This window comes from Macaca fascicularis, chromosome 12, assembly GCF_037993035.2.
Source record: "Macaca fascicularis isolate 582-1 chromosome 12, T2T-MFA8v1.1".
Lineage (NCBI taxonomy): Eukaryota > Metazoa > Chordata > Mammalia > Primates > Cercopithecidae > Macaca > Macaca fascicularis.
This window is the reverse complement of record NC_088386.1, coordinates 105,268,971-105,281,895: the sequence shown is the minus strand read 5'-3', so window position 1 is coordinate 105,281,895 and position 12,925 is coordinate 105,268,971. Positions and strand designations below refer to the sequence as shown.

The window sequence follows — 12,925 nt, the reverse complement described above, 5'->3', positions numbered from 1 at the left end:
TGGATAGTTCAAGCTCACAGAAAAGCTCATTGGCTTTCCAAGTCTGGGCACACATCCCCAGAGTTTAAACTACTATCCTGAGAGATCCAAACCACAGGAATGGCCCTGGAGCAGTAGCTTTGTAAGTGTTTCCTGGATCAGATTTAGTCTCAATGCTTATAGTAGTGTAGCTGGCATGCAGCTGGTTGGAATGACCCTAGAATTCCGAGCCCCTCCCTCTTTTATATCCATGTGAGAGTCACAGTTGAGTCACAAAGTTGGGCAGGTATGACTGCCACCTCACTCCACCCTCAGCTCCGAGAACAGAAATACAAGCAGAGTTGGGAACGGCAGTCAGAATGAGATGAGTCTTCAGTGACACCTCTTACCAAGCACTGATTTTGAGCCTGAATTACTGAGTCTCAGGCCTGCTTCCACTACTAACTAGATAAGGAAAATCACTGAAATGGTCACTATCCCAGTTTACTTATATGTACGCCACAGGTTCACAACATTTGCTCTTGATAGTCTCTTTTCCCCATCAAACATCCTCTAATTCAATAGAAGTAGCAAGTCTTGAGAATTGATGCCTCTTCAGTGATTGCGCAGAGGCACAGAAATAAAAAATACATTTGTAGCTCTCATTTGTAAATGTAGAAAATAATTAACTAATTATAAAAAGAATGCATTTAATAGTATTTTAAATATTTCCAGATATGTAAACACACAGTCCTTCTAAGTCCAGTAATTAACAGGGCTACAAAAAGCTATTCCATTACATAAATTGTAAATATGTCAGGAAGCAAAATACTTTATTAAAAATCAGTTTATCCATTTTAAATACCATTTTTTAAATGGAGAACTTTGGATTCCTATTAAAACCCTCATGATACCATTTGGGAAGGGGCTAAATAAGGCAGTAAGAATCTCCAGGATTGTACACAGCTTCATACTGCCAATTTTGATATTGACCACTCTCAATATGGTGCTACTAAAGACAAAAGAAGAAAAAACATGAAATTCGTGACGGAGTTTTAAAGCTATAAGAACTCAAACAAATGACAAAAACTGCTCATTTTCACCAAAGGCCACTCAGTGCTCTATAACAATCTTCATCCCGAATGAGGCAAAACTTTCGTCTGAGATACAGTGGCCAAAGCTTTTTTTTTTTTTTTCTCTATTATACTTTAAGTTCTAGGGTACATGTGCACAATGTGCAGGTTTGTTACATATGTATACATTAAATCCTAGATCATAGTCACCTGGTTGTTTTATAAGAGATTCAGGTTTCAATAGATGCTTAGTATTTTATGTTTCCCTAGCAGCAAAATTCTTAAAAGTTCCATCAGTCCTGGTTTCTGGTGTTTAAGTGAAGATAAACTGCATTTTCCATGTGAAAGCAGTGTCACCTGAACTTCTTAAAATATACATTTTAGTAGCCAGTATTGCAACTTAGGACGTTTTGATCAACATGGAGACGCTCTAATTCTGAGCACAAGATTTAGCTTTACCGTTTGATTTCAATAACGAACAATGGAATCTGGACTATCTTAATCTAAACAGAAAAATACAGTGATACTTTAATATTAATCTAATTTGATTTCATTAATAAATACTTGGTCATTTTCCCCTATTAAATTGTATTTAATACCAATTATTCTCATGTGGAATCAACTGATTGCATAATAATTGATTTCATCTATGAAAAAAGCAAATATATAAAAGTCTAACTCTATCTTAGAAAGTAATTATACACAAACATGCAAATACCACCACTACCAACATCATGTTAGCCCTTGTGAAACACCAGGTAGACAAAATTAGCAGGCTGAGAAGCTGTTACAGGTATTATAATTCCATGTTCTCATCCACTAAGTAAAGAAATTGTATGCTACATATTGCAAATTTTATTCAAACAATAAGTAAGTTTATGTAGCAAATTAAAGAATCAAATATTTTCCTGGCTATACTAGATGACCTACTAAGATAAAAAGAATGAATAACTGAATCCTGAAAACTTTTTTGCTGGTTTTTCAAAGTGGGCCAAAAGAATGTAGTGTATCATATCAACAATAAAAAATAGACAGCCTATTATTTAATACATTATTTTGCTCAAAAAAGTAAACTCTTAAGGGAAGACTAAATTACAAATTTGAGAGGCACAATACTCAAATAAAATAGTAAAATATCAAAGCTGAGCATTATTTAATTGCCTTAATACCAATCAAAATGATACCATATTATTCATTCTAAAATTGATACTTTCTCAAACCAATTCATTATATAATTTCAGCACCATGCATTAACAACACAATGTTGTACTTTTAAACTGTTATAATGCAATGCAGTAGCCACCTAAAATCCATTACTACTTAAATAAATATAAAGGGTTCATATTGAAATGATTGTTTTGTCTCAAATAGAGTCAGTTTGTACATTTACTTGTGAGTTTGCTTTAACTGTAAAGGACCTAGACAGTTAAGTGACGAAATATACTCATGCTATTCAAGCACTGTATTTTATGGTCATTTTTGAGGTAGATTAAGATGGCTAACAATGATGCTATACAGAGAAATGTAATTAGGAATATTTTACTTAAAATTAAATTAATTTAGTTCAACATTTACTGATTGCTCGTACAGTAGTTCATACTCCACTTAATAGGTATATATTAGTGGAATCAGTTAACTAACATAAAATAAAGACAATGGACTGCCTGACACATAGTAACTTTACTAGTTAAGTTTTTAAAAAAACTAGTTGAACCATGTTTTATAGTGTCTGATGAACAAAATAATAAAAAGTCAGTTGGCTAGTCAAATTTTTTATTTAAAAAAATTCATTGTATAGATGTATTATTTTTGACTGCAAAATGTCTTTAAAGTAATTCAAAGAAGGCTGATGAGGATATATTGGGGTGAGCAACTATCTACAACCTAAGGGAAACTGAATAAACTTGGATAGAAACTAATGGGGGAGAAATAGGGTAGTAACTTTTCTTCCGATTTTTAAAGGCCTTTTTGAGGTAGAAAGTATTATGAAAGATTGGTATACAAGGAAAAAATTGTTGAAGCCTAGGAGATATAAAAGCCAAGTTTAGTCTGGGTGCAGTGGCTCATGCCTGTAATCCCAGCACTTTGGTAGGCTGAGGCAGGCGGATCACGAGGTCAGGAGATTGAGACCATCCTGGCTAACAATGTGAAATCCCATCTCTACTAAAAATACAAAAAATTAGCCGGGCATGGTGGCGGGTGCCTGTAGTCCCATCTACTCAGGAGGCTGAGGCAGAAGAATGACGTGAACCCGGGAGAAGCAGCTTGCAGTGAGCCGAGATCGTGCCACTGCACTCCAGCCTGTGTGACAGGGCGAGACTCTGTGCCAAAAAAAAAAGCCAAGTTCAAAGAAAGGACCAAGATAGGGATAGAGCCTTGAGAAGGGGGAGAGGTTAGCATAAAACTTCACGTTAAATGAGAAATATAAATATAATGAAAAATAAATTTCAATAAGAATATCAGGCTATATTAAAGACCAATGTTTATTTCGCCAATACAAACTGAAAGGAAGGGGCAATCTAAGTAAAGAAGAAAAGAAGAAAAGGGAAAGGGAAGAAAGGAAAGAGAGAAGACAAAAAAGGAGGAAAGAAAAAAGTCAAGGTGTGTGATCTTAAAAGTAAATTATTTGCCCTAAAAGGCTCATTAACATAACAAAAAGCAAAAAAAAAAAAAAAAAAAAGAAAAGAAATGTGCCCCATCTGTCGTGTGTTTTAATGGAAAACAAATTGTCTAAAACTTTCCCCAACTTCCACAATATAAACTTAACAACAGACTGAAAGAGGATTCTGAGCACTTTGTTTTGTCTAACTTTCCATAGAATTTTACTGCAACGTTTAAGTAAAATGTATTACAGTTAAAGTACTACCATTCAAAGGAAAGTTTATGTCTTGAACAGGAAAGATCAAAGATTAGATTCAAAGTGTTTTTCATACAAATTCATCTAATTGTGTTCACATCATTTTAAAATTCTGAATTCACCTAATTCACCATAAAACTCCTTCCAATAAACATACTGTATAATTTTTACAAGGAAGCACCATGCCTTAGTTCAAAGACATGACAGAGGAGGGATGGGGACAAAATATGTTGAAACAGAAAAACAAAACATTTATTCCTTCTTCACCCTCTCAGACAAAAAGGCCGCATGTTCTCACTCATAGGTGGGAACTGAACAATTAGATCACTTGGACTCTGGTAGGGGAACATCACACACTGGGGCCTATTATGGGGAGGGGGAAGGGGGGAGGGATGGCACTGGGAGTTATACCTGATATAAATGACGAGTTGATGGGTGCTGACGAGTTGATGGGTGCAGCACACCAACATGGCACAAGTATACATATGTAACAAACCTGCATGTTGTACACATGTACCCTAGAACTTAAAGTATAATAAAAAAAAAAAAAGAAAAAAAAAAGCTCATCTCTACCCTACATGGACAGCTTTTAATAGCTGAGAATTTGCTTTCATTCCACATCTTCCTCTACACCCACCCACCCAAACCTCCATACACATTCTCTCCCTTGACTTTGGCCTTTTGTGTACTACATATTAATTGGCAGCCCTTTAACTGCTTTTGGTGCCTAGAACCATTTTCTGCAATTGATAACTGAGAATATCAAAAGTTGTTTCTCATAATGAATAAATAAATAAATACATAAATGGTAGTAAGTGCTCTCCTTAATGAAAAATAAAGGCCAAATTTTTATCAAGAGAGTAACATTACTGAAACAAAAATAGCTAGAGAACAGTAAGTCTAACATCCAAATATCGAATTTAAAAGAACGGTGTGAAGGGAGGGAAAATATGGTGAAATGATCAAAACACAGCCCTTATATGAAAAGGTCTAGATTGAGTAGATAAAGGTAATAGCAACAGTAAAGAGATAATTAAAGTAGCAAAAAGACTTGATATATTTGAGAGAATCAGATATGACTCAAAGAGTTTATTAGCATCTTTAACTCATCTGTAACAGAGACAAAAAAATTTGAGATTGTTTCAAAACTGTTCAGGTTCATGCATTTACTAATGACTTGCCTAAAGTGACTACTTTTAGCATTAAGGAGGATAGTTTTGATCTGGGTGTGGTGTTATCTTCTATTGTAACTGTTATTTCAGATTCTTTATTTTAATCTGTTAAGAGGAAATTAAGTATTGAAAGGATTCAATAATCAGAGTTACCAACTTGAATACTAAAATCCCCAGTTTCATATGGTCAGTCTTATATGGACATCAATGAATCACTGAAGGACGCACCTATTGTCCTATAAGCAAATGTAATAATGATTTTTTTAAATTGTCAACAGTGCAACTATATTTGTTAAAAGCATGTCCAGTCTGTTGTCTAATTGCTAGTAAAATTCAACACTAAATACGTATGTGTGATAAGAAAATACACAAAAATATACCAACATTTTTCTTCCTTTTCCCTTCTGATGTTTAGAAAATTTGGAAACTGGTTTAAACCAAAAGGGGTAAAGGAATGAAATTATTCCTTCAGGCTTAGAGGATTCTGTGCCAAGTTTCATTTCTGGCTACATACTTCTAACCAAGTTCAAGATCCCTGAAAAGGAATACACAAAAGAGAAAATATCCCTTTAACCTCAGTGGAACGACATTAGTAGAGGCTGCTATGGGAAGAGAAAGGCTTTTGCCCTGAGATGGGTGTGCTCCTGGTGTTTGGTTTCCACTGAGAGGATGCCTGCTCCCTCAATGAATCTGAAGTACCTACTAGGATGAGGTAATGGCTGTGCCAGTTTCACTGGGTCATGCTCTTTCAGCACATTCTTTCCCTCTCTCCTCCCTGAGAAGGTGCTGTAAACAAATCATCCTGAGAGGTGCTGGAGAGAATGAACAATCCTAAATTCAAAATTCTTGAGAACACTGGACCTGCTATGGCAGTCTAGACATAAACAGAAGACTAAAGCAGCCATAAAGAAACAGGTTATTTGATAAGAAAAGGGAAAAAAAAATAAGAGAGGAGATAAATAAAATAAAAATCAGTATAACTAAAATATTATTTTATAAAAGGTAGCTCTATTTTTAAATTACTTAGATCTTCAGATGTGTGTTAAGCAATTTTCTACTTATGGTTTTAAAAAAGAAAACTTTGGACATTAATATTGTAGCAAACTGTAAAATATGAAAAATTAAAATTGAATGAACAACAGATAAACAGCATGTACCACTGATCCTGAAGCCACAATGGCTCTGATAATATACAAATCATGAATGCAGATGTAAACCTATGATAATCAGATGAAATTACCAGGAAATCAACATACACACACACACACAAATATAATAATCCTTACTGAATGAAAAAAAAATGACTTTTTCTTGAAGGAAGGGTTCTTTGTGTGCATGGGGCCGGGGCTTTTGGAACTTCCATGATTTGTAAATTCATAAGGATTTCTACCAAAATACAGACACCTATTGCCCAGTTAAAGTGCTATTTTGTGTTATATTCTGATGGAAGGCTGTAATCTTTTCCTTGGGCATAAAATTAACAACATTCTAAAGGGATTCTATTTATTCAATCTATTTGACTGCCAAAAAAATCATAATTGTCCTCAGTGAAATGACATAGTGAAAGAACTATGCTTTTGAACTGGGCTTGTACCTGCAGCTCATGCATGGGACATTTTGCATAATGTGGCTCACATAAAAGGCTTTGTTCTCCATCGCCTCACTGTGGCTGCAAACCTCAATTTCATTTTGCAATCATTTCCTTTTCTAGACGCATCATTTTAAAATAAATTATATCTTTAACATTTAAGTTAGTTCCTTACCAACAGTCATCAATCCCTTTGCCTCACACCCAAAGTTATATACCACCACCAATATATTTTTTTTGTTTTGCACTACATATTTTATTCATAACATAATTTCCAAACCCTTAAATACAATTTTTAAAAGTCAGTCTTTTAAGTACCAATTTCCTTTTGTAACATGTATGTAGTGTATTACACATTTGTGTGCATACTTGTATGCTTATGCATTTAAACAAAAACGCTTTACACTGGACTCAATTTTAAAGGGTCTATGTCCTGGAAGCATTGTGCTAAGGGCTTACAACAGATGGCACACAGCAATTGTCACAAACGGGCTTGTTGCTAATGAAAGCTTTTTATTTTCTGACAAAATCCTGAAGCCCCGATGGCCAGGCAGAATAACATTAATTTCGTTTTCAAGGATGTTTTCTTCTGACTCCATCCCCTTTACTACCCCTCCCCCCAATACACACCCAAATATACACCTCCCCATTCCTAGCCCCCCACACACTCTTTCTTGAAATTTCCATCCTTAAACAAAAGACGAGGTGGGGGAAGGAAGGCAGCGAGCACTGCAGTCCCCCTCTCCCCACCAAAAAAACCTTTTAAAAAGAAAAGGAAGAAAAGAATAGATGTACTGTAGATTCAGACGTCCACCCCCATCGTTTAAAAAGCAAAACGACTGTGTGGAAGCTCAACCAGACTCATTTCTTCGTGCCCCGCCCTCCAACACCACCAGACATAGATTTTTCATTTTCCTACAATTATAAATATCAGTCCTCCTCTCCCAGCTGTTTCTGAAGGAATTACAGAGAAACATGATTTGAAATGGGCAAGGCTTCCCTCACTCACTCACTTGCCAGTGTGCAGTTCTCTACAGCTGGATGAACAAAAAAAATCTCCTACCTCGAATTCCTATTTTCCACTATCTTTGCAGAATCCACCCCCCTTCTTTCCACAGCTCAGGTAATACTGGCTTTCGATACACGTATTCTATCCTGGCCTAAGTTTTCAGTCGTTTCAAAGTGGTACCTAACAAGGTCACTCGCACTTCTACGAAGCCAGGGCTCAGGTACCAGTAACGTCCTGCCCCCTACTCCGCAGTGGACACCTGGATAGGACAGGCCCGAATCTTCCGCCAGGTGCACGGCTGGGCAGCTCGGCCAACTCCCAGACTCCCTGCTAGAAGTGCTAGAGGATGAGACACGACCCCTCCCCATTCCCACCTCTTTCTACTCAGAGACCGAGGCAAAAGGAGAGGCGCCCTACATAGAGGCAGAGGTGGGGACGGTCTCTTACCTGGGCGCAGAAACTGGATGCACCCGCGGTCGCGACTGCCGCCGCTCACGGACTTAGCGTCCTCCGGAGAAGAAGCAGAGGGGTGGAAGGGTTAGGGGAAGAAGGGGAGGGGCGGGGGGAAGAAGGAGAAGGAAGAGAAAGAAGCGGAAGGGAAGTAAAGGAAGAGAGGATGCTGCTGCTGCTGCTGCTGCTGCCCAGAGCCCGCGCAGCCCGAGCGCCCGCCCCAGACTGAGAGCGGCGCCCCCACCAGCCTTCTCGAGCTGCAGCCCCGCCCCGGCCCTTCCTCCCCGCCCCGCGCAGGTCCCGCCCGACTCCGCGAGCCCGTGGGCGGCCGCGGCGGGGCTGGCGCTGCCACCGCCGCAGTGTCCGGGAGGGGGAGCACGGCCGCCCCGACTTCTGCCGCAGCCGCCGGCCGCCAGGCGGGGACCGCGAGGTGGGAGCCTTGGAGAGCCCCGCCCAGCCGCTGGCCTGGGCGTTCTCCAGAGCCCTGGTCCCTTCCCGCGACAAAGTGAGGCCAGTAAGTGAGGCCAGTGCCCGGGCGGCGGGACAGTCGGGCCTTCCTAACTGGCGTCCTTGGAAAATCGGAGGCAGCAGCTTTAGTCTCGCGGGAGCAACCTCCAGAGACCCCCGGCTTCCCTCCCCTGTGTCGCTGTGAGGCGGGGATACCAGTGGCACCTCACCAGGAAAGCTCACGGGCCTTGCCTCACAAACCCAACCACAGGTGCATCCAGAAATGACAAGCGAAATGTGGGGCGCTTGAGAACATAGAACAACTCTTGTCAGCACTAAAGGAGCAATGGCTGAGGGAGTAGAGAATTCTAGACCCAGCTCTGTCACTAATTAGATTCATTCATTTATTGAGTCAACGAATGTTCATTGACACCTAGTATGTGTCAGGCACTCTTCTAAGCACTAGAAACATCAGTGAATAAAACAAACCTTTCCCCCAACCCTAATAAAAAAGATCCCCTCCCTTTATGGTTATTACTTTCTAGATAGCCAGACGTATAATCTAGAGACAGTTCACTTAATCTAACTCTCAGTGTATTCATGTGTCATATGAGAACTAAAAATGACAGTCCAATTCTCTCATGCTTAAAAAGATAATGAATATGAAGACTCTTTGAAGAACGATACAAATACAATGAATTAGAAAGCACGGAAAATGTTGACCTTGAAATATCACCATTAAAAAAAATTACCTCTTAAATACTTTTGAAAGTGAAATGACCGAGAAAACAAATGATTCTTTACCATTCATACCATGCAGTATGAATCTTCATAATCAGAGAGCATTTTATTTTAAGTAAGAAAAGTAAGATGCAATTTAGAATTACTTCGAGTGTCTATATCAAGTACTAACAAGGTGTTTTTAAGGTCAGCCAACATTCTGAGGTGTGGCTTGTACAGTTTTCACAGTGCTGATGAAACAGCAGCCATAAGGTGGTTCTGTCACTTAAATTAACCATAGAATCTTAGAACCTAGCACATTAGAGTTGATTTTTTAGGCAGTTGGTCTAATTTCCTCCATTTTCAGATGGAAAGAGACCCAATGATGGGAGCCTGCAAGGATTAGAAACCATCACAGATGAAGCTGTGAAAGCCTGGCCTCCCCAGTCATGCCCAGTGTTCTGTGTCCTGCCTCTCCTGCTCTGCTTCATACCATGTGCCAGTGACGCTTGCAGTGAGTTTGGAAGTATCAAGGTACACCCAGGAGCTGGGAGGCTGGAGGAGTTGATACTCCTCCTTGGAAGATGGCCTGATTGAGAAGAAGGATGTCTTAGGAGACTAGGAAATCATAGACAGTATGTGGATGGGAGGAAGGAGTAGGCACCCTACCAGAGTGTTAGCAGCTCATATTCATGACCAGGCATGCAGGTGCAGGTGCTCACTGAGAGTAATTTTCCAGGGCCAGGAGCGGTGGCTCACACCTGTAATCCCAGCAGCTCAGGAGGGAGGATCGCTTGAAGCCAGAAGTTTGAGGGTGCAGTGAGTTATGATTACACCACTGCACTCCGGCCTGGGTGACAGAGTGAGACGCTGTCTCTAAAAAACAGCAATAAAAAATAGATTATTTCTCCAATAGTTTAAAGTAGAGTGTTCCGCAGGTTCTCCCACCCCCCCCAACCCCCCTACTTTAAGATTAGCTGATTAACTCTAATGACTTTTCTCTTTGGGGAACCTGGTCCTTATATGGGAGATTGCTTCTTCTCAACACACATCTTAGAGTTCTTTCAGAAAAATAACATCTATATGTTGTAAGTCAATAGAGAGAGTTTAGTATGGGGAACAAATTACAAAGGATTCAAACAACTAAAAAGCCAACTAGGGGATGATGAGGCAACACGATGATAGTTACTAGTAGGAAAGTACTACCACTCTCAGGCTGGGGAGTGCTAGAGAGGAGGCTTTACCAGGAATGAGGAGCCCAAGCTGCATTAAGGGAACTGAGACCACAGTGGAGATGCTTCCTGGGAGAAAGATAATAATGCTGGAGGGTCCTCCACAAGCTGAGAGTGAAAAGAAATACTGTGGCTCCTCTTTAACCTGTATTTCAAAATCCTGTCATTTGTGAACCTAGAAGAAAGTCAGTTGACAAAGCAGCCTTAGAAATACAGTTTGCAGGAGTCAGTGCCCTGGGATGTCAAACAACTTTAGGAGAGGACTCCATGTGGTTAGGATTCTAGTTTAATGAGGGATCTTTGTGTCGAAGTGATTTTTTTTTTCCCCTCAGCTAAGCTTCCCTTCCTTAGAGGAACAATCCTTTCCATATGATTCTTGATATGATAGTAAAATGTGTGCCTCTCTTCTCTTTCTCAGAGGTGAACATGTGATCCTGGCTAAGTCTATAATAGAACCTGTTCTCCTCATGTATAGTGATTGATCCAGGGTGGTCATATGTCCCAAATATTTCCAGTCAGGTTTTTTCCATGAGATGTGTCATATGAACAATAGTGAATCGGATGGATATAGGTATAGAGTTGTCAGTGACTATGTTTCCTTCCATGTAGAAAAGCAGCATGGAGAGATGGAGAAAAGAGCCCTTGAAAGACTCCATGGATCCTGCTATGTCTCAAGGTAGAAATGCCATTTTTTAAGCCAATAGATTTTTGTTTCTTTTCTAAGCTTGCTGTAGTTGGATTCCTGTCATTTGCAACTGAAGAAACCTTGACTATACAGTGCTGGACTCCAAAAAGTAAACCACAGATAGAAAGAGCCTGCCAATATTGATTTTCACAATTATTTGTCTTGTCTTCAGGCTAAATTCTTGATTTGTATTTCTTTGGCCCAGAAGATTATGTACATAAACAACCATACCCTTTTCTCAGTGACAGGCCTTCTGATAGTTTCTCAGTCAGAAAACCATCGGAATAAATGTCTTTCTACTGATTAGAGAAAGGTCTACCGGTATGAAGGAAGTGATGAAACCTTCTCCCCAGAGAGTCAAAGAGTAGGTGAGCCTTTGAGGAGGTTGTACTGCATAGTGTTAAGAGCACCAGACTTCAAATCAGATCTGAGGGCCCATATTTGCTGTTCCCTGCTTGTGTGACCTTGGGTACGTCTCTCTACCATTTTGAACCTCAATATTTTTATTAGCAAATGAGGAGACTCAACCACATGCCACCTAAGGCCACTTTAGTTTTATAAATCTATGAGAAATTATAGCTCAGCTGGACATTTGCTTATTAAATTGATAAACATTAATTAAGTGGCCCCTAGAGAAACAATGAGCAAAGTTCATACACACACAAATAATGCTGATACAATGTGCAACCCATCATAGAAAAGATGTGGATGTAAGATGCAGGTATGACACTGAAGAGCAAACACTCATAAGTCTTTCACCTTCTATGCGTGAAATGGGTTTTTGTGTTTTGTTTTTAATTTCTTGACCTTTTCTCTATGGATGATGACTAGAGGCACATCTATCAAAATTTCTATCATGTTTCAAAAGTTTTGACCATTGCAATGGCTTTAAAATTTAAAAATGAGCTTTGTAGTATGCTCTCCCATTTCCAATTCTATGTCTAGTTCATTGAATGGGTGGTCAAATTACCATTGACTTCTTCTGGACCATAATGTATCATTCTGTTCAAAAATTTTGTTGAGGTATAATTTACATTCAATTAAAAGCACAGATCAGAAATGTTCAATCTACACCTTCAGCCCCAACCCATAGAGGTAACTACACTTTTGATTATGTTTCTCTGTGGATTCACTTTGCATATTCTTGGAATTCCCATAAAAGAATTCAGACAATATGTACTATTCTACGTCTGGCTTCTTTTGCACACATATTACTTTTGAGATGTATTCTTTATTTTGTAAGTTATCGGCAGTTTATTCCTTTTCATTGTTCAATAGTATTTTATTGTATGGATATACCATATTTTCTATATCCATTTTCTAACTAGTGGGCATTTGGGGTTATTTTCAGTTTCTGCCTGTTAGTAATAAGATTGTTAAAAACTTTTTTATAAGGTTTTTTGTGGACATGTTGTTGTTTCTTTTAGTCATATACCCAAGAGTGAAATTTCTGGGTCGAGTGGTAGATATATGCTTAACACTTTAAGAAACTGTTGAAGTATAAGTTTTCAGTACTGCTGAGTAGACTTTTACTGGATCTTACCGTCCCCCAGATAATGTCTCCTGTAGGGGTAAAACAAGCAAAAACAGAAAGCACTGGAATGTAAACAAAATGGCACATTTTAAAGGGGAATCAACACTTGGAAGAAGGAATGGCACATTCAATGCCTTTTAGCTTGAGAGAAGATTGCACACAATACTGCCAGGGGCAAACACTCATAGAAAAATTACAAT

General features: G+C 39.0%; 1 protein-coding gene across 22 annotated transcripts in view; it reads right to left on the bottom strand.

Moving 5' to 3' along the window:
- MAP2 (microtubule associated protein 2) overlaps nucleotides 1–8,334 on the bottom strand; it is a 316,151-nt gene extending 307,817 nt beyond the window's left edge. For all 22 annotated transcript variants that reach the window (XM_074009956.1, XM_074009971.1, XM_074009963.1 and 19 more), the window contains exon 1: nucleotides 8,105–8,334. The gene's annotated coding sequence lies outside the window, so the exon portion shown is untranslated. The remainder of the gene's footprint in view (nucleotides 1–8,104) is intronic.
- Between the last annotated feature and the right edge of the window lie 4,591 nt (nucleotides 8,335–12,925).